The sequence below is a fragment of the Gopherus evgoodei genome, chromosome 2 (assembly GCF_007399415.2).
Source record: "Gopherus evgoodei ecotype Sinaloan lineage chromosome 2, rGopEvg1_v1.p, whole genome shotgun sequence".
In the NCBI taxonomy this organism is placed as follows: Eukaryota; Metazoa; Chordata; order Testudines; family Testudinidae; genus Gopherus; species Gopherus evgoodei.
The window spans coordinates 92,613,713-92,640,444 of NC_044323.1; the positions used below are offsets into that span (position 1 = coordinate 92,613,713).

General features: G+C 42.4%; 1 long non-coding RNA gene across 2 annotated transcripts in view; it reads left to right on the forward strand.

Annotated features, from left to right (window-relative positions):
• Positions 1–933: 933 nt before the first annotated feature.
• Positions 934–26,732, forward strand: part of LOC115645985 — a 73,868-nt gene continuing 48,069 nt past the window's right edge. Inside the window, exons 1-3 of one of the 2 annotated variants that reach the window (XR_003998890.1) lie at positions 934–1,125; positions 1,352–1,477; positions 16,116–16,296. This is a non-coding gene — a long non-coding RNA (uncharacterized LOC115645985). The remainder of the gene's footprint in view (positions 1,126–1,351; positions 1,478–16,115; positions 16,297–26,732) is intronic. The other variant, XR_003998891.1, reaches the window with a different exon arrangement.

Consider the following 26,732-nt stretch of genomic DNA (forward strand, 5'->3'; position numbering starts at 1 on the left):
GAATTAGCAATGCTGTCATGCTTTAAGCCCTATGAAACCCTCATCAGCATACATTTCTTTTTAAGATGAATAGTGCCATACCTGATACTCCTTATCATCTGCAGCGGCAAGTGCTGATTTCTTATTCCATGTGGGGGAAATGCACTCATGACAAAACTGGGCCAGGGAAACCTAACATCCTAAGGGACTGTGATGCAGTTTTTCAGTCAAATACAGAATGAATACTTATTCTTATATTTCCATGATGAGGATGATTTAAGGAAACTGTTTTTGTGACAGAACATGCCTTCAAATTGGTGTTAACTTACCTCTTCGCTAAGGCCTTGGTAACTCAATGAAAGATGTAGAAGTGTGACCCCTAGTGGGTGTGAGCAATAGGTGCCATTCATGTAGCAACAGGAAATAAATAGGTCATGAAAGAAAAGCCTGTAAAAAGGGAAGAGAGGACAAACTGCAGAATAGGGGCTGTCAAACTGGCCTACAGAGAGCTGGCTGATTGGGAGTGGCTCTCATTCTGAGCTGTTAAGACAGAAAAATATTTAGAGTATGTTCAGCTATCACTCTCTCCAGAAAGAAATTGCTGTGGTTAGGGATAGTATACAATTATGAATGGAAGGAGAGAAGTGCTCAGTGAAGTACTGTTAAGATGTGGCCCTCACAAAGCATTGAAGGTCTGTTGATATAAAGACTTTGGCTGCCTAAACCCGAACCACTCTGGTATCCCCTTGGTGACTAAGAACAACAAATTGTCAAAGGATGCTGGGAGTTGCAGTCCCCTCCTTGGAAGCAAGTTGAGTCATGGAGGAAGTGTGCGCACAGAAGCAACAGTTAAGTGTAACCCGTGTGCCTAATAGGAAAATATCTCTTTAAGAGATCTGTGGGGGAGGGCAGGTATGAATGAGTTGTCTACTTCATTGTTGCTAGGCAGATGCCCAATTAACACTGCACACTCAGAAGTTTCTGGAATTGGGTGTGGTAGTTTTGGGTATACTCAATAGGGTCCTTGTAGCTGGACTCAAACTCTGTGAGGGCAAGTAGCCATGTGCCCTGTGTGGATTTGAAGAAGTTGATCCACAGGAGCAGAAAGCAGCCTGTTTTCCCTAATTCTGAAGCATTTTGCAGCAGGTTAGTGATATTGTTAACCCTGCCACCCTGGCAGAGTTAATTATAGAAAGGGGAAAACTGATTAATTTTTGTTTTTATTTTATATTTGGAATGTCATTTTATTTTAGCCATGCTGTTTTAGTTAAACTATCTCAACTAGTATGATTCACTTTTCTCTTATTTGAATGGGATGATGGGGAAAGTCATTTATTTTGCTGTTCTCAGTTTTGTATCTTTCTTATAACAGGGTTTAAAAAAAATCTATATACCTAATCTAATGGTCGGCTAATCAACTGACTAGCTAAGAGTGATTTCAGCAAAGGAGGAAGAGTCTGCAGGGATTCCAGCTGAAGATTTCTGCAAGTGAGTGGAGGTAAATTGTTGTTGCAGTCTTCTGACATAGCAGACTGTATAGATTTTGGCTGTCAAAAACTGCAAGTGAGACTCAGGTGATCTCAACCTAAGCTTTTTGGGAACTCTGAATTTCTCCCCACTGTGTTTCTGTGGGGACTGACCTGTTTAGATTTAATTTGTTTTTGTTGTTTGTGTATAACTGAAGATAATGTATGTGAATTATAAAATAGCTATGTTTATGTTGTAGAAATTAAGTCATTACTATTGTTTCTTTATCTCTGTAAAACTGTGACTTAAGAACTAAATTTAATTCCTTTTGTTCTTTTTGGACTTAGTGGGCAGGCTGACCCTGTGTGATCCTTGCTGAAAATCCTAAATGACTGAATTTTGGGTCTCCAGGTGCTTTTCTATGGCAATTGGGTTTTTTTTAGGAAGTGGAGAAGCATAAAGTAAACTCTAGCCTAGTATTTCTCAGCCTTTTTGAAACCAGGGACCAGCTTGTGTCTTTTCTAAACTGTGTCAGGGAGATCTTAGGGACCAGCACTGGTCCATGGATTGGTTGTTGAGAAACACTGCTCTAGCCCAGTGGTTCTCAAATATGGGTCTGGGGCCCCTTGGGGGGCTGTGAGCAGGTTTCAGGGGGTCCTCCAAACGTGGCCAGCATTAGACTCTCTCAGGTCCAGGGCAGAAAGCTGAAACCCCACCACCTGGGGCCCTGAGCCCTACCACCTGAGGCAGAAGCTAAAGCCTGAGTAACTTAGCTTTGCGGGGGAGAGGGCCTAGGCAATTGCCCTGCTTGCTACCTCCTAAAGCTGGCCCTGGCTTTTATATGTAGAAAACCAGTTGTTGTGGCACAGGCAGGGGTTCAGAAAGAAAAAGGTTGAGAACCTCTGCTCTAGCCCACCTAAAGGTTACATGAGCACCAATCACACTGATTTAGCTCATCTGTTTTAACCTGGCTTGGTGTTAACAGGTGTGCACTTAAGTTACTAGGCTTCTTGAAATGTGTTGCTCCTCCTCTTACCCTGCTCCCTAGCCTAATTCACAATGTAGGAGTTCAGAGTAATTGTACTCTCAGATACAGTTCTCACTTGGCTTGCACGGCATCCTAGTCTGATTCAGTGCAGAGGTCTCTTTGTGCTGAATATTTAAAGCAGTTAGTAAGAAAAATGGCAAATGGCTTCTATAAAAATACAGCTTCTCAAATCTGGAAAGCTGCAGAATTGAGGTCTGACTTGTTCATCTCATCAGTGTTAATTTATTTAAGCTGTGACCATTTGTAGTCTGTCATTTAATGAACACTTTCAAACCTTCAGATTTCATTGTCAAATAACGTGTGTGGGAATGAAAGGTCTGTCCAGTGAAGTGAAACAAGCCTATATTAGCCAATCAGGGAATGAAGGGCAAAAACAGGCAAAGTTCTCAGCTGTGCCACTAAGTCATGTTAGGAATCTTTTATAAGGAGTGAAATATTTATTTTATTAGTATAGTGCTAGTAATTAACCACAATGTTTGACAGAGTAAGGAATTTTAAAATTGTCACAATACAAATAAATTCAGCCCTTCTAAATTCAAATTACACTTTTCAAACAGTCCATAAAACAAAAGTTAAAGTAGATCCATTTTAGACCATAAAGAGAAACTTCACATAATTCTTGCTTTTGCTGCCACCTGGGTAAATAGAACAATTGACCATATGACTGAACCATCTCTTTATTACAAATATTCTAATTTAAACCAATGAGCCAAAAGGCTTCTGGGCTAAGACTGAAAATTGTTGTTTGAGGGGGAAATGGCTGCTGATTTAAAAAAAAAAGTTGTAACAAATCTTCAAGCTGGCAAGCCTGTATGGGCATCAGGGGTGTCTTTCAGTGCTAATATACCTGCTTTTCAAATAAGCTGACTGCATTGTTTTGAAAGCAGTGCTCTGAAGGCCTGCCTTAGCTTATTTTACTCTACATTTCTCAAATGTATAGATGGCCTTCAAGGGAGACCTTTGTTTTGTTTAACATCTGCTATATCTAATTGTTTACAAACATCTTAAATGCTAAACTTAATTTTTTTTACACTTGAAAAGTGCTGACTAAACCTGTTGCTGAAAACCACACACAATGCGGATATAAGCAGCAGAGAGTCCTGTGGCACCTTATAGACTAACAGACGTTTTGGAGCATGAGCTTTCGTGGGTGAATACCCACTTCGTCAGATGCATCTGACGAAGTGGGTATTCACCCACGAAAGCTCATGCTCCAAAACATCTGTTAGTCTATAAGGTGCCACAGGACTCTCTGCTGCTTTTACAGATACAGACTAACACGGCTACCAATCTGATACTTGACACAATGTGGATATAGATGTACTTGCAAAAGCCAGGGAAACTTAAAGTTTGAGACCTATTAAGTTGTTTCTCCAAATATAACATTGTCATCTGATATAAATTCTTATGCTGAATTCATAACCAGTTAGAGAGGCATTGTGCTTTGGTTGAAATGGAGCACTCTCCCACCTCTACCCTAAGTAAAGCAGTAGAGTTATAAGTAGGCAGACCAAGCATTCTGCTAAAACTGATTTTGTACCATCTCTAATGACATAAGTTCTTTCCCATCCCAAATTTCCACACCATATAATATGTGAGCATAAACACTAGCAATAAACACTGAGAGCCAGTGCGTGAAATTAAACTACCCCATGCACATGGGAAAGTAAGAGCTGCTTGCATGGTCCTTAAGCCTCCTGTTTGTCTCATACACCCCTGTATAAAAAACAAATACGCAGATAAGAAAAGGACTCAACCTGTTCAGTTCAGTACAGTGGGCAATTATCCACTTATGCAATTTTGGTCTATGGCTGAAGGTAACTGCTTTAGTTTTCTGATAAGTAAATCATACACTCCTGCTGACACAAAAGAAAAGAAAATGGTAATCTTTAAGCAGATGCTTCAGACCAAAGGAGTTTGGGACAACAAAACCATATCTGCATACCGGAGGAGTGACATTAGTCTGTTCAGAATTCTAGGGGTAGAATAATGCTCCCCCTCTAATTGTGCCACTACCTCATTAATATAAAAATTAAAATGGGGACACATAAACAACTCTGACTCCTACCCTTCCTGATGAAAATAACTCACCCTTTTTCCCTATTCTAACTCTAGATGCCATTATCCGCCTCCCACACCACCACCAAGACTGCCTCTATCAACAGCCTCTATCAACAGCATCACAGGCAGATTTCAAATCTAAGCTCACATTGCTCCTCCAAAGGGAAGATAATTGTATGTGTATAGGTCCAATATGAGCACAAGCATTATCTATAGTTGAGGGGCCTTTCCTAAAGTCAGCTTGTTCCTCTGCAAAAAAGTTTCAGCTCTCAGACCAGTCTTCTAACCTCCCCAGGAGATATCTGGAAGAGATCTGAAAGGCTTTCTGGACGATAATTTTCATAATAACTTTATTTCCTCTATAATAGAGGAACAAGAATACCAGTAGATGCACTGGCAGGGAAAGTCCCTGTTGTTCTTATTGGTAAATTTGATAAAAGAGGAGCCCTACAATTGATATGGTCCTTACATTTCTGTGGGAATAATCCCCTCACCAAGAGCTTCATTATGATGATGACTGATTTAAATTTTAAAATGTCCCTAATGGAAAATGTGGCTGTTCCAGAAGAGCACAATAGGTAACGTCCATCAGGACAGACAATGTCAGAGGTTTAGTGGATAGGGAATCGCTAAAGTATGGGGGGCTGGGAGAACCTCTCACAAGAATGTATAAGGATAAGAGCTTCAGTATTTACATTAACCTTAGAATTGCTACCAATGTCAATATAAATAAATTTGTCTTGATGGTAGTGAATTAAAATTCCTTCCACAAGGTCCTTTGATCAAATTTTTTTTTAAATATTCTTAAATATTGCTGCAGCCCCTATTTCTAACAGCCCTAGCCATAATCTAAAGCTGTTGTATGATTTGGATTATTTTGGTTATATACAGGATTTTCTTTCATGGGATGAAAATATCTCCCCTTCACAGTTAAAATTACTGGATAATTTGGCTATCAGTAAATACCATATGGACCTGTAATGCACCCTTCAGGCTGAGTAGTTTGGTTTTTTGAAATTAAGTTATTAGATGCAAGTTTCTCTAATTTTTAAGCTTAACTAAGGGATTCAAAGACTAATAATAACTTGGTATGTTCCAGAAAGGCAATGTCAATACTCAAACCACTCCTGTTATTCCCTCTCACATTTCTGAGGTTAGAGAGCAGCCTCATATTTACCCATGAATTATTCCAACCTCTCAGCTTTGTTTAATTGAAAGTATTTCAGATTCAAGATTAAGAAATAAAAGCACAGTTAGGCTGAGTCCCTGGTGTTTATATTTCTGGGGGAAAGGATGAGTCAGAGGTCCAATTGCAACACAGTGTATGCACATTTTGGAGCAAGTAGTGTGTTCTATACCCAGATATCAAAGTCAGAAGGTTGTTGTTGTTTTTTTTTCCCTCATGTAGAACCACAAGCATGGAGATAGAATTTTAAGGACTGCTGAGCTGTTCAGAAAATCTGGAGTCTGAGAGTGCTCTGTAGCTACAGAGGCTACCTGGTAGAAAAGGTTAAAGGGAAACAGTCTAAAAGTGTTCAGTCAAAGAGAATTTCAGCTCCAGATGATAAAATTAATGATCAAATTATTCAAGTAAACTCTGCCTATACCCTACTACTCAGGTGAAAACAAATGGTCCAGATTTAGGCACTACTGCTCAATCCCATGATTTAATCATAGAATTATAGTCTTTAACCCTGAGAGAAATAGGCCTATTTATAAAGCCAATGGAGCATTTACCAACACCATCTTTTAATGGAGGCTCTAGAAAAGGAGGTAGAATGACTAGGAGATGGGTCTGAGCAAGACTACATTAAAATATTGCATGAAGATTGCCTCCTGGAAAATTGGTGGTATCAAAAGCAAATATCAGGATATGGAGCATAGAAATTATTTTATCTCAATCTGATGCCCTTAGCCAAATTTCTTGAAGGAAAAGTACGAGATCTTTTGTCTTCCAGGCTTTGAATCTCTTTTTATAAGGGAGTGTTAAGCATATTAAGAGGGATAGACATGCCCTCTGGTCTTCTGTTTCCATTAAAACAAATATACCTATTAAGATCGGATAGCCCCTTTTTCCTGGCCTTCAGTTTTCTTTTCAGATACATAATATTTTTATTAGCCATGAATATTTAATCTCTGTTTCTCTTTCTGCAATGAGTCTTTCTGGGGACAGCTAGAATCTCTCATTGGGTACTTTTTCTATAAAAGAATCATATAGCAACTGTGTGCTTTGAGGAGATTTCCATACTCTACTCAGTCCTGAGAATGGGGCAATTCCTAATCTTTCCACTGACTCAGTATAGAGAGCTTTTCCTCTTTAAATCCCTCTGGCCTAGATAATCTATGGACAAGGTGAGAAATACTTTAGACTTCAAATTATGATGGCCTCTAAACCAGACAGTGATCGTCAACTCCTTCAGTTGAATTTTTGTTCATCTACCACCTCCCTATTCGTAAATACAGGCTCAGGCAAAGTAGTGCAGCCCTGAATTAGAAGATGTAAATTTTGAAGTGAATTATATGAAGTAAAATACATATAAGCTTATGGGCACATGCCATTAAAAATACATCCATCCTTGCTCTAGATGGTCTTTGATTTATTTAAAAAAATATTTATCTAAATAGATTAATCCAAGCACTTCCCTTTTGCCCAATCATTAGTAATCACACCAGCAGGTAAAACCACTTATTTTTATGATCTCCCCAGTGTCTCTCAGTTCATGAGAATGTGTCTTTTAGCATGGCCTGAGGATTGATTATAGCAGGACTATTTCATATCAGTGGAGGTTGGAAGTTCTGAAGCTTAGGGGTAGTCACAAAGAATTCTCTCCAGCTGTCTCCTCACATGAGTGTGGTCCAACTCTGCTGACCATGACTGTGGCACTGTCCCACAGGAAGAGGTGGGGTTTCAGAAATAGGTCCTAAGTCATTTAGGACTTGTAGGTCAAACCCAACACCTTCAAATTCTGCCCAGTAGTAAGTAAATAGCAGTGAAGTTCCAAAACCAGTGGTGTCAGGTACCATGCAACAATATACCTGTAACAAAGAAATTACCAAATTCTACAGTCTATAACTTGAAACTTAAGATGTAGCCTTATGTAGAAAAAGTATTGTAGTCTCTTCTGGAGATAAGAAATACATAAGATACAAAGATATCCTCGTGGCTCATGCCAACAAACCGCGATCCAGTCAGATGGTGACTGTAGACTCGAATATAATTAAAGGATGACTTCAAATCTTTAGTCATAGCTTTAAAAGGCAGTTGCTCCTTGGAGGGTATAAACGCCTACCGAGTTGCATGGAAAGGTGGTTGGCTAAATATATACACCTCTACCCCGATATAACATGACCTAATATAACACGAATTCGATATAACGCGGTAAAGCAGTGCTCCAGGGGGGCGGGGCCGCGCACTCTGGCGGATCAAAGCAAGTTTGAGATACCAGGTTATAAGTGAAACTGTGTTAAGATTTTTTTGGCTGCAGAGGACAGCATTATATTGGGGTAGGGGTGTAGCTGTATCACAGGCATCTTGGAGTACAGTACTAGGCTTTTCCTCATAGTCGAGGCTGATGATATTTGACAGTGGGTAGGGAAAAATGACAGGAGTGTTGGGAGCCCATTTCCGGCACTAGGTAAAGATCCTACTGTGACAGACTGAAAACAGGGCAGGCAAACCATACCCCCAACAAGCCTCTGCTGACTCATAGCTGTTGGTGGTGTCAGACTTAACTAGGAATAAGGAACAATTGCAGACGTGATGAATCATTCTTCCAGTTTTATTCTGGGTCTTGATCTGTGACCAGAGCTCCGAAGTGCTACTGCAAAGCAAACTAATAATATACTGCTTGTTAAATGTTAGGTTTTTCACACAAATGTGCATAAAACTAAATTTTAGAATTACTTGCAGGCACCAGCTATAACTCTCTTAAAAACTGGTGTTTAGATCAAGAAAGGAGCAAGTGACTAGGTCAGGAGACATGGGTTGTGTTCCCAAGTCTGCCGTTGACAGAGTTTAAGCAAATAATCTCTGCTTTGGTTTCCTATCTCTAAAATAAAGATTATCTTTTGTGCAGTGCTATGAGATGCCCTCTGGATGAAGAATTGCACTAGAGCAAAATATGCCAAATGTATTTTGCAGACTAAGCCCACGTCCACACTACAGGGTAAAATCGATGTTATTAAAATCGATTTTATAAAGCAGGCTTTTAAAAATCGATTTTGTGCGTCCACACTAGGGCTACTTACATCGATGTTGAGCGTCCATGTTCCCTGGCGTCCATCTTTTCCCTGAGCGTTGCACTCTGGGTACCTATCCCACAGTTCCTGCACGGGTCCCTGGCCCAGTGCATGATGGGGCCAAAATCCCCGTCGTGGGTGGTTCTGGGTACAGCCTCACCCCCTCCCTTCCTGTCAGCGGAACACAGTCACTTCACGCGGTTTTTACTGGCTGCAGTGAGAAAACACCATTTTGCAGCAAGCATGGATCCAGGAGTGCTCTTATCCTTGATCGCGAATGCTGTAAATAGTTCACGCATTCTCATGCTATCCATGCTGAACCATGAGTCAGAAATGCAAGAGAGAATGCTTGACTGCGGGGACGACAGTGATGAGGACTTGGAGAACGAGATTTCCGACACCCCGGGCCCCTGCACTTTGGAGCTCCTGATGGTTTTGGGGGAGGTTCTACCCGTTCCGCGCCGCTTTTGGGCACGGGAAACAAGCACTGATTGGTGGGACCGCATAGTCCTGCAGGTGTGGGACGATTCGCAGTGGCTGCGGAACTTTCGCATGCGTAAGAGCACTTTCTTTGAACTTTGTGACTCGCTTTCTCCTGTCCTGAAACGGCATAATACCAGGATGAGACCAGCCCTCACAGTGGAAAAGCGAGTGGCAATAGCCATCTGGAAGCTTGCAACGCCAGACAGCTACCGGTCAGTCGGTAATCAATTTGGAGTGGGAAAATCTACTGTGGGGGCTGCTGTGCTGGAAGTATCCAAAGCAATCATTAAGCTGCTGCTTCGAAAGGTTGTGACTCTGGGAAACGTGCAGGCCATTGTGGATGGCTTTGCTGCAATGGGATTCCCTAACTGTGGGGGGGCCATAGATGGAACCCATATCCCTATCTTGGCACCGGAGCACCAGGGCGCCCAGTACATAAACCGCAAGGGGTACTTTTCAATGGTGCTGCAAGCCCTGGTGGATCACAAGGGACGTTTCACCAACATCCACGTGGGATGGCCAGGAAGGGTTCATGACGCACGTGTCTTCAGAAGCACTACACTGTTTAAACGGCTGCAGCAAGGGACCTACTTCCCTGACCAGAGAATAACAGTTGGAGATGTTGAAATGCCTATAGTTATCCTTGGGGACCCAGCCTACCCCTTGATGCCCTGGCTAATGAAGCCATACACAGGCAGCCTTGACAGTGCTCAGGAGTTGTTTAATTACAGGCTGAGCAAGTGCAGAATGGTGGTAGAATGTGCATTTGGCAGATTGAAGGGAAGATGGCGAACGCTTCTTACTCGCTCAGATCTTAGCCAAACCAATATCCCCTTTGTCATTGCTGCTTGCTGTGTGCTCCACAATCTCTGTGAGAGTAAGGGGGAGACCTTTATAGCGGGGTGGGAGGCTGAGGCAAACCACCTGGCCGCTGATTATGCGCAGCCAGACACCAAGGCAATTAGAAGATCACACCAGGATGCTGTGCGCATCAGAGAAGTCCTGAAAAGTAGCTTCCTCATGGGCCAGGGTACAGTTTGAATGCTGAGTTTCTTTTCCATTGATTACCACCCTCCCCATGTATTCAGTCCTGCTGCTGCAAGCTGCATTCCCTGCACCCTTCCACAACTGCTTGCTTACGGTAATTAAAATAGCCGTCTGTCTGTGGAAAACATTGAATTCTTTATTAAAAGACAGTCACTGTAAGCAGCGCACCCTCCCTCTTGCATTTAGAAGCCTGCGAATAGAATTACAGTAATAGGGTTTTTTTGGGAGAAGAATAGTAAATGGCTAGGGTTAGGGAGGGATGTAGGAAGGAAAGACAAAGTCAGTTAAGGAAGCCCAGAAGTGGCCTCATGGACCAGGGAACGGTGTGATTGGTATGTTTATTTCCCTGTTATTACCTACCTCCCCATGTCTTGACTCTGGCTGCTGCAAACGATCTTCCCTGCACCCTTCCTTAACTGCTTGCTTATTGAAAATAAAGTTACTGGTATTTGTTAAAGAAATTGAGTTCTTTATTAAAAATCAGACCCTTTCAGCAATCAATCATCATGCTTGCTGTTACAATCCTGTGCATGACATTTCATAACTCGGGGTTCTCCGGGGAAGGGAGTGAGGGAGGTTTGGAGGAAGGGGGAGGGAGGTTGGTAAGAAGAAGGCGCATCAGAGAAGACATAACAAGATTTATCATGGACCATGGTACGGTATGACTGCTTTGTTTATTTTCCCTGTATTACCCACCTTCCCATGTGTTTACTCCTGATGCTGCAAACTAGCTTCCCTGAAGCTTTGCAAAGCTGCATGCTTTATTTCTTTAACAACCCACCCTCACACTGCCTTTGCATAGCATGTCCTGAGAGTAAAGTAAGTAAATGGTGCCAAGGGAGAGGTTTGGGAGGAGTACAGGAGGGAAGAAACATAACATTAAGGGGTTTTCAATGTAATGACAGCCTTCTGGTTGGACTGTCCACAGGGGTGTAGTTGGCTGGTGCAGATAGCCTTCCCCCACGCGTTCTTACACGCCTAGTTCTGGAAGGTGTGGGACAGGGTGAGTACTGAGGGAGGTTATACATGGGCTGCAGAGGCAACCTGAGACCACACAGCTCTTCCAGCATATCGCGGAGTATGTCGGTCTGATCACGAAGAAGATCCAGCGTTGCTGCCCGCCAGCGCTGATCTTCCTGCCACCTGAAATCATTTTTAGCATCCCTCCTGTCTTCGCGTTGACTGGCAGCCTCCCTGTACTTTGCGACCAATTGTTTCCAGTCCCCCTGCTGAGCTCTCTCAGTACGGGTTACTGCCATAATTTCTGTGAACATCTCCTCACGCGTCCTCTTTTTTCTTAGCCTTCTTATGTGACCTCCCCGTCGGACAGGAGAAGGGGAGGAGAGGGAGAGGGAGGCTGGAGAAATGTGCAGCTGTGTGGGGGGTGTGGGGGTGGGGGTGGAAAGAGTGATAGAAGAATCATAAGAGACACATTTCACAGAACAATGGATACAGTCTTTCTCAGTGAACTGCGCTATTCACCGTACCTTGAGCATGTAACTTTACCACAAGGTCGCCTTAGGATTCTTTTAATACTTATTGCTTGTGGCTGAGGACTGAGATTTCAGCTCAGCCGCAGGTCAGGGGAGCACACAGACCGTGTCCGGAGACAATGGTAAGTTATTTGGTAGTGAACTGTGCAGTGGCTTGTAGTACACTGCACCCCCGGCTATTATCAGGTAGCATGAACAGTAGTGAGGCAAAGCGCTTTAAGGAACAACACTGGTTTCTTAAGCCATGGAAAAGGTGCAGCACAGGGAAATACAAGTTCCCTCCCACAATCATCTGTGCTGCACTTTAGCTTTAGCTTTAATGCCATCTACCTAACCCCATCCCCCCTCTGCCATGGCAGTTAATAGGGATGATTCATGCTGGCCAAGTGCTAGGGGACACCACCCCGTAGGAATGAACAGCTTTCTAACAACCACCACCTGGGTCATTGTTTTAGGAAAGGTTTTTCATTTACTGGCTCAGCACAGAAGAAAGGAATGAATGGTCATCTCTGTTCCCAGACATGTTAACAGACTGTTCCAGTAACTCTAATTCCAGCTACTGCATGCAAGCACTCATGGCAAATCACTCACTAAAAAAGGCTTGCATTCATTCAGCCTACGCTTTTAATAAAAAAAAGTGCACTCACCAGAGGACAATTCCACAGCATCATTTTCTGTGCTACTGGCTTGAGAGGGCTGGCAGGGTACTTCTGTAAGGGTTAGGAAAAGATCCTGGCTGTTAGTGGGAATTGAATGCTCTGTGCTCTCTGCTGTTTCGTCCTCCTCTTGGTCCTCATCGTGCTCTTCGCTGCCCTCTAAATCTTCCGCAGTGGCAGAGATCACTACCCCCACCTCTGAATCCACAGACAAGGGGGGGGGTTGTCGTTGCACAGTTCCCCAATATTGCGTTCAGCTCCTCGTAGAAGCGGCATGTTTTGGGGCCAGATCCTGACCTGCCCTTTGCTGCTTTGGTCTTCTGATACGCCTGTCTGAGCTCCTTCACTTTGACCCTGCACTGCAACAAGTCTCTACTGTGTTCTCTCTGCCTCATGGCATTAGAAATCTTTTCAAAGGTTTTCTCATTTCTTCTGCTGGACCTCAGTTCTGAAAGCACTGACTCTTCTCCCCATACTGCTATCAGATCCTGTAACTCCTGTGTGTTCCATGCTAGAGCTCTTTTCCTATTTTCAGGAGATTGCATTGTTATCTCTGCTGCTGAGAGCTCCACACTGGGCAAACAGGAACTGGAATTTCAAAGTTCCCGGGGCTTTTCCTGTTTACCTGGCCAGCAGTAGAGTTCCTTTCCCTGTGCAGAGCGGCCACTGGTGCACTATGGGATACCTCCCGGAGGCCATTAACTTCTGTTTCCGTCCACACTAGCATAAAATCGATTTTATAAAATCGATTTTAGGGTTACTCCGCTCGTTTAGGTGGAGTACAGAAATCGATTTTAGGGACCCTTAAAATCGATTTACTGTACTCTGTAGTGTGGACGGTTACAGCTTTAAATCGATTTAAAGCTGTTTAAATCGATTTAAAGATCTAGTCTGGACCTGCCCTAACACTTATCATTCTGGAACATCCATACTTTGTAGTGTTCTGTGGAGGCCTGGCACACACTCTTCATACTTCAAAATTTAAGACTTGTTGGAATCAATTTGCCCTGTAACAATCATTTGGAGACTAACTGATGTGGCAGTCACTTAATATTTCCAAGACTTTGGAAGTTACAAATGCTGATAGTAAAGCTTAGAATGCATCCTAATCTACAGCAGTGTGCTATAGACTTTGAGGTTGTTCATCTACCTTGTGCCAGTACCTGACCATCTCACATCAGTGAATTAACCTAGAGACTGCTCCAGTTCGAAAGAGAAAACTTTGGTGCTAACGTACAGTGAATTAAGGGTTTCACTTATTTATTTTACAGCTCAGTAAACTGAGGCTATGTGTTTTGTCTTTGAGATGGTTCATATTTGTCACTGGTTCATGTGAAGAAGACACTGTGACTTAAAGAAATGGCCAGGATAGGGAGGTGGGGGAATGAAATGGTCTTATTACAGTGGCTCCAGATTATCTGCTTTCATAGCTTTAGAAGAAAAACACTGTGCAGGGTCACAGATGAAGACACTTCTCCTTAATTAAGTAGCCAATTTAGAACCAAAACTTTACCCACCAGGCCAAGTTTCTGATCTCTCTACTGCAGTAACTGATCAGAAGTTTGTATAATATATTAAACCAAAGAGAGTGCTTTTTAAAAACAATGAACAAACTAGCCTAAGACCACCCCACCACTCCGATGGAAACTGTTCTCTCCTCAGTGCTCCCAAGGAAGGTGGAAAGAACAAGGAACCATATCCACAAGGTGTAATGGGAGGTGCCTGGCTCTGTGTTAGGGAGTGTTAAAGTTAAGTCTTCAAAGACTCATGTAGAAAATAAATTTACACCTCTTACCATGTTAATCATTATTAAACAATGTGAAATTACAATAATAAAATCTAAAAACAGCCTGGCTGATACAAGAACTCTTACCCAGATTAACAGAAGATTATCTTCCTATCTTAATTTGAGATGCAAGAGGGGCTTTATAGCATAATATGTGTTGGCATGTTAAATAGCAGTTACTTGCTGTGGATAAAGGACTACCCAGTCTCTCCTAGGTGGCCTCTTAAGTATGGATAAATAGAAGGAAATTAACATGTAGATGGCTGGTACCAGACTCTTCTTGGGGAGAACACAGGTTCCTTTTCTAACTTATTTTTCCAGCAGACACTCCCTTGCCTTGTGTTCCACCTGGCTGCAATAAGAACATTCCAAAGATTTAAAATTTGTTATACTCCTATTATATCCATACTTTTTTATGTCAGCTGCTGCTCAGTTATATCCTTACTTGAATCCCTTTGATGTCATTACACCTTCAAAGCTACTCAACCCAGGGCTGGTTCCACCCTGGCTCACCAGGTAGTGGGGACAGTTAAAAAAAACTTCAATCATCTACCCCCACAGAACACTAATTAGATGGAAAGGTGTCCTGCTGCTTTTGTGCAGGTGCCTTTTCCTTGCTACTTTGCAGCCAGTCTGCTCTATCATTTAGTGAGAACAGATGGAATAGACCAGACAGTGGCATGCTAACTGCCCACTGCTGCCATCTGGTCAGATGCAATCTGCAACTGCTTTCCATCTGGGATTGTACTCCCCACTTTCCCCTGTCCCCAGCTCTCCCCAGTGCAGCTGTTATCTAACTCCAGGCAGACACAAGGCACAGTAATAAAGCTTGGATTCTCTGAAGTGTTGTGCATTCACTATATAAAAGTGGCTTGCAAATTAGACTCCTCTGTTTCAGTGCTGCCGGAGCCAGTAGTTAACTTCTAGTCCAGGTGACTCCAGAGTACTGGAATACAGAAAAGTAAATGGATGGGGTCATGGCTATGATGAGCAGTGCACTATGGGACACCAGTAGGAGGACTGCTTTCACTGGTATTTTAAATTGGAAGTCAGATGCCTCTACCCTGCCAATAAGCAGAGTTAAGTCTCACTTCTACAGAGTAGCTTTAATTATGAAGCAGACTGATTTCTGTCAGTGGAAGGCCAGAGAGTCATTCATGGGAGAATACTGAAGTAGAAAGCAAGTTATACAGCCACACACAGTTCATGCTGAAAAGAGGAGAGCTTTTATAGTGGTGCAGCTTCAGTGTGGAGCCAGGCCTAAAGGTGATGAGAGTGGTGACAAGTTTACCGAAATGTACCGTAGCATTAAAATGCATGAGCTAAAATTAAATAGCAGTTGTGTGTTGCATGCCAGTGGCAGCTGTGGTATGAGCAACAGGTCAAATGAAATGTAAGATGTTATAATATATTTAAAAATCAAGAGCAGTTTAAGATAACCAGTGAGGTAAGTCAGACGAAGGATAAAATCTGCCAGTCAGAATTGGATTTTATCTAATATAGGCAGCATTGGTTACGGAAAACTTTTTTTTACAGATGTTCTCTTGAAATGTCTTGCCACAATTAATGCCTAATTAGGCAAGAAGAGTGCTGTTCCTAGTGCGCCACATTCCACAAGTGGGGGGAAAAACAGAAAAAGACTGACTTCTGGATATGCTTTTAAAGTCAACAAACACTGCTGAATGTTTGACTGAGTCTTCAGGGCTTTGAGTATTACCTTCTCGACCAGCTGATGTCTTCCTCATGCACTTGAGGGCACCATTTTCACTGTGTCCCCAATGAATATCCTATTTATGAACTGGTTTTGCACTGCTGAAAATGTGTTGTTTTCTTAAACTAACCTTTTCTTGCCACAGGGGACCTACTCAGAAAGTTTGTTTCAGACCATGCTACCTGCTACAGTTTGCACTCTGGGCCCCACATGAATTTGTTGATGATCCTAGCTGACCACCTCTGCATCCCATTCCACTCTAGCCAGGCACTGATTCATTGAAATGAGTAGGGAAAGCCCCAGGGCTGTGCTGGATCTTGCAAGTGGTAAGTATTTAAGCTGGTAAGTATTTAAGTGATGTCTGAGTCAGTGAAGCAAGTGCTGTAGTCATGATGCTCCCAGAATGGGGGAGAGAAGGTAGGCAGTGGTGAAAATAAGCCAGTCCGGTCCGGCAAGCGCCAGTATGCCATGCCGGATTGCCCTGGCTTCTGTGGCCGGGATTTAATGGGCTCAGAGCTCCTGCAGCTGCGGCTGCTGGAGCTGCGGAGGGGATTTAAAGGGCCCTGAGCTCCATGGCTGGAGCCCTGGGCCCTTTAATTTGCCCCTGAGCCCCGGGGGCTCCTAGCCACCTCTGCAGCTGGGGGTCCCGAGTTGATTTAAAGGTTCTGGGACTCCCAGCCAGAGCCAGTGCCCCAGGGCCTTTAAATTTTGAGAGGCCCTGCCTCTTCTGGTTGAGGCCCCGCCTCTTCTGCGTGAGGCCACGCCCTCCTCAGGACTCCGGCAGTACCAGTAAGTCCTGTAAGTTACTTTCACCCCTGAAAATAGGTGAGGTAATACCTTTATTGGACCAACTTCTGTGGGTGAAACAGAGAAGTTTTCAAGCTTACACAGAATTTTTTGATATTACCTCTCCCACCTTTTATCAATGAAGCAATTCATTCCAGGTGAATGCTTTATCTTCCAGCACAATCAGTCACTTCAGTGTGTTTCAGAAATTCATCCAGGCTGGCTCTTAAGATTTCTGGGAAGGACAGGTTCCCTCCCACAGCCTTGGAAGTAGAACTCACTCTCACAGATGGACAATCCAAACCATGTTTGCCCCTGGTTTTGTGAATTTTTAAAAATCTCCTATACAGGAGTCATACTTCATATGCTAGTATGTCCCTGATACTCTAGCTTCTGGTTTAGGGTCCAGCATCATTCAGATTATCCTAAATTTTCATGGTCCCAACAATAAGTTTAAATCTCTTGGATCAATAGGGAGAGCTGCAGGATCTGTACTGGGACCACAAACAGTGGATACTGGAAAAAGTGCAGTACGGTCTCTCACTGGGCATAGAGCCGGATTAGTGGTATATAGTTCATAGTGGTACCGAAAGGTAAGAGAATCTCTGTGTGTTTCTCTAGAGCACATAGGAGACCTTAAGTATGGCACAAGAGATCTACCACAACCCAGCCATTCAGCTGAGATTTCATAGGCTGAACCCAGAACCTTCCCTTAGTGTTGAGTGTGAAAAGCCAATTGCTGGCAGGAACATTCCCTGGTTAGCAGGAATCCCCATCGTTCTTATTTATTCAGTAGCTGATAATGTCAGAGACTGGAAGTTTTATGTAATGTCCAAGGTGACACATTTTTCCAGGGTCTTGCCTAAAAATAGTGTAGTGAAAAATATGGAAGCTGATTCCATACTGGTTTTATACTGGCACTAGAAAAGGTTCAGAGAAGGGCAACTAAAATGATTAGGGGTTTGGAATGAGTCCCATATGAGGGGATATTAAAGAGGCTAGGACTTTTCACCTTGGAAAAGAGGAGACTAAGGGGGGATATGATAGAGGTATATAAAATCATGAGTGATGTGGAGAAAGTAGATAAGGAAAAGTTATTTACTTATTCCCATAATACAAGAACTAGGGGTCACCAAATGAAATTAATAGGCAGCAGGTTTAAAACAAATAAAAGGAAGTTCTTCTTCACACAGCGCACAGTCAACTCGTGGAACTCCTTACCTGAGGAGGTTGTGAAGGCTAAGACTATAACAGCATTTAAAAGAGAACTAGATAAATTCACGGAGGTTAAGTCCATTAATGCTATTAGCCAGGATGGGTAAGAAATGGTGTCCCTAGCCTCTGTTTGTCAGAGGGTGGAGATGGGTGGCAGGAGAGAGAGAGCACTTGATCGTTACCTGTTAGGTTCACTCCCTCGGGGGCACCTGGCATTGGCCACTGTCGGTAGACAGGATACTGGGCTAGATGGACCTTTGGTCTGACCCAGTATGGCCGTTCTTATGATTCACTCCCCTGACAAACAGTAATGAGATCAGGCTAGCATGATTGACTGGACCTGAGTTTATCAGTGGGAGTCATCTAATTCAGTAGTCTAATTCATGGCTAGCTGGTTAGAACTTGCCATATGCAGAAATTGCCACCTATTAGCAAATGACAAACCCTGCTAAATGAGAATCTTGAGATAAAAGTTGGTAGGTAACCCAACATTAACAATTAAAGATAAAGCAGAGGGAGGCGTGATTTTTGTAACCCCTTGCAGTAGTTTCAAGGCAGATACTAGACCTTAGAAAGCTTAATTTAACCATGCTGCAGAATAATGAAGAATGGGTTTTGCTCTGCCCTCTGGGTACCTGTTAAACAGAATATGCCTTCAGAGCCTCAACCAAGACTTTGGCAGAGTTGCTTGTGAACAGCAATCTATTGGAAAATGGTTGACTTCACTTTAACTCCACATCAGTAACTCTTTAGAATTAGTCTCCATATACTTGGCACTGGTTTCAAAGTATTAGAACATGGAACATTGAATGCAAGTGTGTAATACTCAGTTTTACAACTAATTATCCAAATGACAGATGTATACAATCTAGAAAACCATCACCAGTGAATAATTTAAGATGGGAGGGAAGCAACTTTCCCTTTCATTATTACTGTTATATGCTATCAAGTACTGAAAGGAATATTTGAGTGACTCCAGATAACTCATCAAACAATTTCTTTGCACTTGAATGCTGCAGATGTAATCAAAAAATGTTAGATTGTTGCATAGATCAACAAATTAAACATGAGCATTGCTCTGCTAAGATTCTAAATGTCTGGTTGTGGACCTCAGTTTCATTGTTCTAATCTGGTGGAGTGGCACTTAAAGAATACATGAATATCATTTGATCCTTTTGTTACATCTTGTGCATTCAGATTCTTGAACTCAAATTGCTGAAGCTTGATATGCAGCACGCTTAGTGGCCATTGTCTAAATAAAGAATTGACTAGTCAGCTGCAATGCATTTCATTTGTAAAATGGTACAGATATAAAACTGCTCAAGTGTTGTGGCCAGGCAGTCTCTCTCTCTCTCTCTCCTATTATGAGAAGCTCAAGTTAGTATCTTTAACTAGAATAAGATCTTTACCTATCAAAGCTTATTCCACACATTTTTTTCAATAATGCTATGGGAAACATACATGTTTAAGGCTGCACTATTTATCTCAACACACACACGCGCACACACATACACTTCAGAACTAGTGTCCCCTAAACCTGTAAAACACCATTGCATTTCTTCTGTATTTATAGAAAAGTCTCTGGAACATGCATTTTGGGAACTTTCATTGTGAGCTCCCTTGTCACCTGGAAGCAGAATTTTTTTATTTTGCCTCTTAACTTCTGACTCTACAAGACTGTTTATACCTCGTAACACTTGCATCAGTTCAAAGGGTACTTACTTGCTGCAAAGTTCCCCTTTTTGGAGAGGAATAGCCTTTTTTTCCATTCTGCCTCAGACTTCTTTACCTGAATCTCAGGTTCTGTTTTCAAATTTAAAGGATATTTATGTTACGTGAGCTTCAGCTCCAAATGTGCTTTGTATGTTTCCTGTTGATTGCCCTGGCTTGTATCCTAGAGCATAGAATAGCATTAGAGTACAGTGTGTATGCAGCAGCTGTCCTCTTTGGAAGGATGTGGTTGCAGAGACCGAAGGCCACCCTTCATCTTGGAAGGCATGGCTCTAAAGTACAGTACTCAGGTTTATGGATTACAGTGGCCAGGGGGTTGCTGGCTACACCATATTCCGGGAGTTAAATGTTAAAACAAGTTTAATTGTTTTATAGTTCAAGTGCTCTTGCTTCAATGCAAAAAAAATTGTTGGCACTTACTTCATGGCTGACTTCTTACATTCAGGTAGCTAGAATTGTACCTGTGTATTGGTGACAGGCTACTGTGCAAGAACAGCTTCCTGCTTCAAGGAAGGCATGGACCACTGGATTGCTTCAGCTTGTTTATGGATATTATGCAATTAGTGCTTTTGAAAGTCCAATTTGGCCAGAGAGGTGCTATGCAAAAGTCATCCTAGAAAAGCCATTTAATCAAGGAATTCCACTGGAAGGAGAATAGCAAACTAGTATAGGTTCCATGAAAAGAGATTGTGCCCCTTTCCAATTAGAATTCTGTAGTGTACAAGATATTACAGGAATGGTTTTGTCACCTACTTTGTCATTTTTCCCCTCTGCCCTCCCAAAGACATTTTGTCACAAGTCTTGTGATATTTAGTGGGTTTTTTTTCTTAAAACATCTAGCTCTTGGAAGCATGAGATTTAGGTGAGAATCTCAGCCTTCATTAGTAGGTTTGTAGTCCTCATGGTTATGGAGAAAAGCCTCAAAATGTGATCTAAGTGCCCCTAGATGTTTAAAAAAAAACCCAAAAAGGTAAATAATTCAAATAAAAATGTGGGTTCAAAATCATGAGATTAAGACATTAGATTAGATTTTTGAATACTGGAGGCTGTACTGTTTACAAATACTGTAACCAACTTTTTAGAGAAGGTGGCCTTTTAGTAAAGATGGAGCAAAATTGCACTTCTTACGATGAGATTCAGCGCCTAGGCTTCTCACCCTGGGACTACTTCTACCATGCCTGTTCCTAGTCGGGCTTTCTCACCTAGTCCTCTGCCAAAACCTGCTTTGGTTCTTTCCCGATTTCCACTTAACCAGAGCAAACACCTTCTATGTTACTCCAGTCCCAACTTCTTTAGAGAGTCCCCAGTCTACCACAGGGGTCTCCTGGCTAAGCTACTATTCCAGTCATCTCTCAAGCCCTCACTTTGGCCAATATGGAGAGACTCAACACTTCTTCCTACTCTAGATCAAACCCAGTAGTCACATGCTTGACACTCCATTAAGTGCTCAAGGGGCTGACAGCCATGTAATGGGTCATCTATAAAAGCTCAGCTCATTGTCTAATGGATACATAACCTAAAATTACTCTACTAAAATGCATTAAGCTCCAAAGCTAAACAATGCTATATAGTCTTTGATACCCTTGCAGCTCTATCTTCGCAGTGTTTTTAGTTTGGTTGATTTTCCAGGATGTATATAGATTGCAGCTGCAAAATAAATTCTGTAAGTATTGAACATTACATTGTTTCTTGGAATTATATTTTGAGATAGAAGAATCAGCATGTATTTCAATCTTTTTCCTGTTTTTAGTAGTCCGTTTTGGCTAATAGCAAGCAATTTGAAGGATCTGTTTATAGAAGTGCTTTTTTAATGTGGTCTCTGGCAATAGAGGTGGTCTCTACAACCAAGTTAGTTGTATTAAGTGTGGAAAAAATACCACTGTGAATACTTGAGACACCTCACTACCTAATTATAAGGGTGGTCTCTTACACAAATTTACTTGTAGATTTATATAGCACATATATAGACTCTAGATATATGAATAGACATAAAATATAGCATAATTACAAATGTAACCAGTTTCTCAACTTCAGGATACCATGTACAAATCCACTATTACCTACTCAGGAGCGAGTACAGTAAATATAAATTTCACTATGTCCTGAAAGTCCGCTCCAGTGGTAGTTTGGATCCTGGTTGCCTATGAAACACCCTTTGTCTGCAAATCCCACCACAACAATAGAGTCAGGTCAGGCATTCTTGCTTAGTCTCTAAATGTAACTTTTATGGACCAGTGTGTTCTCAGCCAAAGGGCCTTCAATTCTGGAACACACTCAACACCATACAAATTATATATGGATCTTTACGGCTGAAGAGTAATACCTTTTGTATTGCAGCTAACAGTGAAATCAGGGCTGGTTCCAGACTTCTCTGGAGTCCCTCTCATGATCTGGGATATTTTGCCTGATGCCTTCCATGTGCAGCATTTGTCCTGGCCCCTTTAATGCCCTATGTACTCAAAGGTGGGTGTGGCTCCAACCCTTTCAGGTTCTACTGAATGGCCCATTACCTCAAACCTTCTCTAAACAGGCGCCCTAGAACCGGGGTGCTCCAATGGCTGTCCATGTGTGCTACTGCCCCTTTAAGGATTGTATGGTTGATGGTGGGCCCTTCAGCTGCTGCAATGTGGCTGCCTCTCTAATCTGCCCTCTCAGCTCCTTAATTCGCCCCATGCTCTGGGTACCCTGAGAGCTCATGAGCCAGTGCCTGTCAGGTGCTTGCAATAGCAGCAGTTCCCCTATGCCCATTCCCAGCTTCCTCACAGTACAATACAGGCAGCTTCTCTTCTCCCCCACCCCATTCTTCACATAGGTTTTTCACCTGGTTCCCACCTGCTCTTGTTCCTCACATTTTTCCTGACCCCTCAAACTCACCCAGGTCAGTGGGGCAATGGAATGAAGAGACTTGCCTTGTGAACTTGTGATGAGCTTATTCGATAAGGTTTTCCATGCTAAATGTTAGCTCTAGGGAGAGGATCAGAAGTCTTGTCAGCTCACTTTCATACAAAAGTTTTTTTTAAATAGCTGGTTTTCATCTTGGTCTTTCTAAATACACACTACAGTGACCGTAAGTAAATAATTTTTACGTTGGTTTCTGCTGAAACTTTCCACAGAAAAGAAGCTGGACAAACTTTCCTCAGGGAGATTGCACTCCTTCACACATGCACTCTTAACACATACACACATTCTTTAAGTGCTATAAAATCCCCACAGTTAAATACGTCTGATAGCTTTGCTGCAGGGGGGACCATAAAATCACAGTCTAACATCATGAAAATTGATCAAAATGAGCTATGGGAGTTCAATAGGAGTGAGGAGGTGTATTTCTTTTCTGTTCCCTTTCTGGGCGTGAATTCCTCCGTTTGTGGCTGTGCAGGGATCTAACCAAGTTTTAGCTGTATTTCTTTCAGTGGTTGTGCTGTCTGCTGGACTTCATTACATAATATTTTTAGTGTAATGGGTAAGGTTGTAAGTTACTGCAGTAATCCCCAAACATCACATAGACTTTAAGGTAGAAGGGACCATTGTGATCATCTAGTCTGACCTCCTGCACATTGTAGGCCACATAACTCACCTACCAACTCCTGTAATAGACCCATAACATCTGGCTGAGTTACTGAAATCCTCAAATCATAGTTTAAAGACTTCAGGTTACAGAGAATCCACATATTCTAGATCTTTAAATCTAAAAGTTCCTATAGATATCATGGAGGAAGTGAGGACCTTTGTTGTAAAGGTTTATTTCCCACTTTAGGACAGAAAAAAGTGAAATTAATGTAGAGGTGGCAGAGAACTTTTGTCAGACTCCCAAAATACAGTAAATCAGAGTACCAGACCCACTACCTAGTAGAGTTTGTCTAGCTAGAAGGCAGTGTCTCCCCTTCCAGATGCTGGGATGAGGAGGAAAAGATGTGGAAGTTTTCTCATGAGTTCCACAAGTACTTTGCCTTACTGTATAGCAACCTGACAGAGTTGAATTCTCTGCTCTTACGCAAGAAGGCATTCCAACCTCTTGGATAAAGAGGATGGGGAAGACATCTCCATGTACAGCTCTGTTCAGCGATCTGGTGACCAAGATGAGGTGTTACAAAACTATCAGAGTTCAGTGAGGTCTCGATCCCTCCAGGATATTGTGTGATTCTTAGAAGTCTATAATTGAGGAAGTTGGTGAGGGAGAGATGGGTGACTATAAAATGCTATTTAATTTAGTTCCTATTATGTATGTTTGTCGGCTAGCTGGAATCTGCACAGCTAGGAAGAAGAAAGGGGTGTTCCATAATGCATTTGGCTGTCAAAGTTAAGTTACTATAGCTTTAAAAATATTCAAAAAACAAACAAAACTCTCTGACATACAGTACCTCTTGGCTGCTAGCACAAAACTCTTCAGACCTCAAGGATCCCTTAATAAATCCAAGTGTCAGATAAGAATGTTATACACCATTATTTTGTTGCCACATAGCAAAACAGAGAGGTGGTGTGTGGAAAATCATGAGACACTAATCAGACTGACAAATACCAAACCAACTGCCTGTGTAAATCAGGGTTTATGAATAAGTGATGAGATTTTATCATATCTGGTTTTACTTGAAAAAGTGGCAGTATTTCTGCTATAAATTAAAGCCATGACATTATTTATGATGGAAACATTCTTTATTCTGAAGCTGCTGACAACAAATCCGCTGCAACATTATTGTCTGCATTTTTAAAAAACCCCTTTCTTGAGAGACATGGTCTGCAAAGTATGGAGCAGGTTTTCTATCTTACAAAGTGTTCCAAATACCATTTCCTTCCAGTCTGCCAAGGTTACGTAGTACATCCCTATTGCATTAAAGTAAGTTACCAAAAAGATTTCTGAACTTTTAACAGCCGGTTGAGAGCTATAAAAAATGGGTGAAGAGTATACCATTAACTTTCTACATCTCAGGGTGTCAAATGTAGAAAGAAATTGTCTCTTTTTTTCCTTGAAATGATTTTAATTACTTATGTCCTTATTACTGATGGGTGAATATCAGTAGCTTTTGTTAACAGAACATAAACATTCAAGGCCAGATCCTCTCTTCATTGGAGCTATGTGAATTTATCTCTGCAGAGGAGCTAGATCCCAAAATTAATACTAAAGAAGCTAATTGAAAGGGAGGTTAGCCTATCAAAATTAGCCAGATTCTAAGATGCTCCTTTTGAGGTGTAAGTGACGAGGGATATATGGGACAGACAGATCTAACCTAGCTCATCTTGCTGTGTCTTCCTAGCCAATGGATCTTCTTCCTTGCTAACATGTCTGAAGAAGGAGAGGGGAAATTCATAAATAGTCTGAAGCAGAGCAGAATGGGTTAGGAGACACAAGCAACTGCTTCCTTCTCCAACACCTTATTTCAAAATACAGTCAGCTCATTTGGAGAAAATGGGGAGGAAAGGACTCTTGACCACAGAAGTTACAACTTTTCAACAGCTGGAAAATAGGAGAGATGGTGCAGTTTGCTTTGTTCTTGTCCTTTTACTTCTGTTTTTGTCCTTTTTTGTCCTTGTTCTTGTCCTTTTACTTCTGTTTTTGATTTATACATATTCCATAAAAAGGAACACTTATTCTTTGCTCTAGGCACCTCTTTGACACATTCAAAAATAGAATACAGTTAGAGTAGTCCAGTAACCTCCCGTCTCCCAATAATAAAAGCAAGGTGGATGTATAGTCTTATCTTTCAAGACCTAGCTAGGTACTTTATATTCAGTTTGATGGCCTTTAGCCCAAGCCCTGTGAGCCCAGCTGGGCTGACATGGGTCAGCCGCCGGTGTTTTATTGCAGTGTAGATGTAAGCAGAGTCAGGATGAGCTCTACCCTGACATCTGGTGGTGAATTGCAGCCAGTGTGAAAAAGAACTTCAGAGGCTGAACTTATTTACATAGGCACACTCACCCCGCCTAGCATGAGCCTAAATGTCACTTTGGTTGCTGTGGGATCCCCAGTTTCTCAGTTATTGGGGAAGGAGGAATAAAGTGTTACCCTGATTATGTGAATCGAGGACAATGAAACTATTTTATGACAGAGGGTCTCACCATCAACTAAGTAGCACTCGCTAGACAAGGGACATAGGTTCCAAAACCCAGTGAATTGAGAGAGGCTGGGAGCAGGTATTTGTACTTGGTGGTGTGGGCCCCTTTTATGAGCATGAAGCACTAATTGCATCTCCTCTCTCCACTGTTGAATGTCAGAGCTTATTTTGATTCCATTAGGAGTCTAGTTACAGGCTGCTGAGCTGAATTCACTTTGGGCCAATGGTGCACCAGCACTGGGGCTCCCGTACTATGAGCTGAAATCACTAAAGAGCTAAAGTTACTAAGAGTTGAGATCACTGAGTGCTGTGTTAATTAGTGGGGGAGCCTGAAGCTATATTACTAAGTGGCTGGTGAAGCACAGTGAAGCAGTTTGCAGGATGGCTGGTAGAGCGGATTGGCTGGCAGAGCGGAGCAGTTTGTGGGATGGTTGGAGTGACCCATGGAACAGCGAGTGGAGCAGAGTGGAACTGAGCTGAGCAGTTTGCCAGGACAGCTGGAGTGGCTCACGGGATGGCTGGAGGAGTGGAGCGGAGAAGCTGGTAGAGCGGAGCAGTTCGTGGTGAAGGCTGCAGCAGAACCCCATGGAGAGGCAGTGCAGTCGGCCTCAGACCAAGTAAGGTGCCCCTTAACACCCCACATGCCCTCCCTTCTCCCCCCAGGCTAGGGGGGTAAAACTCTGCTGATAAACTTTTGAACTCTGGGGCTGCAGAGACTTTTGGGTTGTTGGACTTTTGGGACTTTGGATGATTCTTGGATTGCTGGATTCAAGAACCAAAAGGAAAGGACACGGCCCAATTTGCTGGGCTGGGTCTTTGCTCATGGTTTGGTCTATGAACTCTTGTTGTGCTGTTTTCTGAATTTAATGCTGATGTCGAAACAGCAAAGAATCCTGTGGCACCTGATAGACTAACAGACATTTTGGAGCATGAGCTTTCATGGGTGAATACCCACTTCGTCAGATGCATGTAGTGGAAATTTC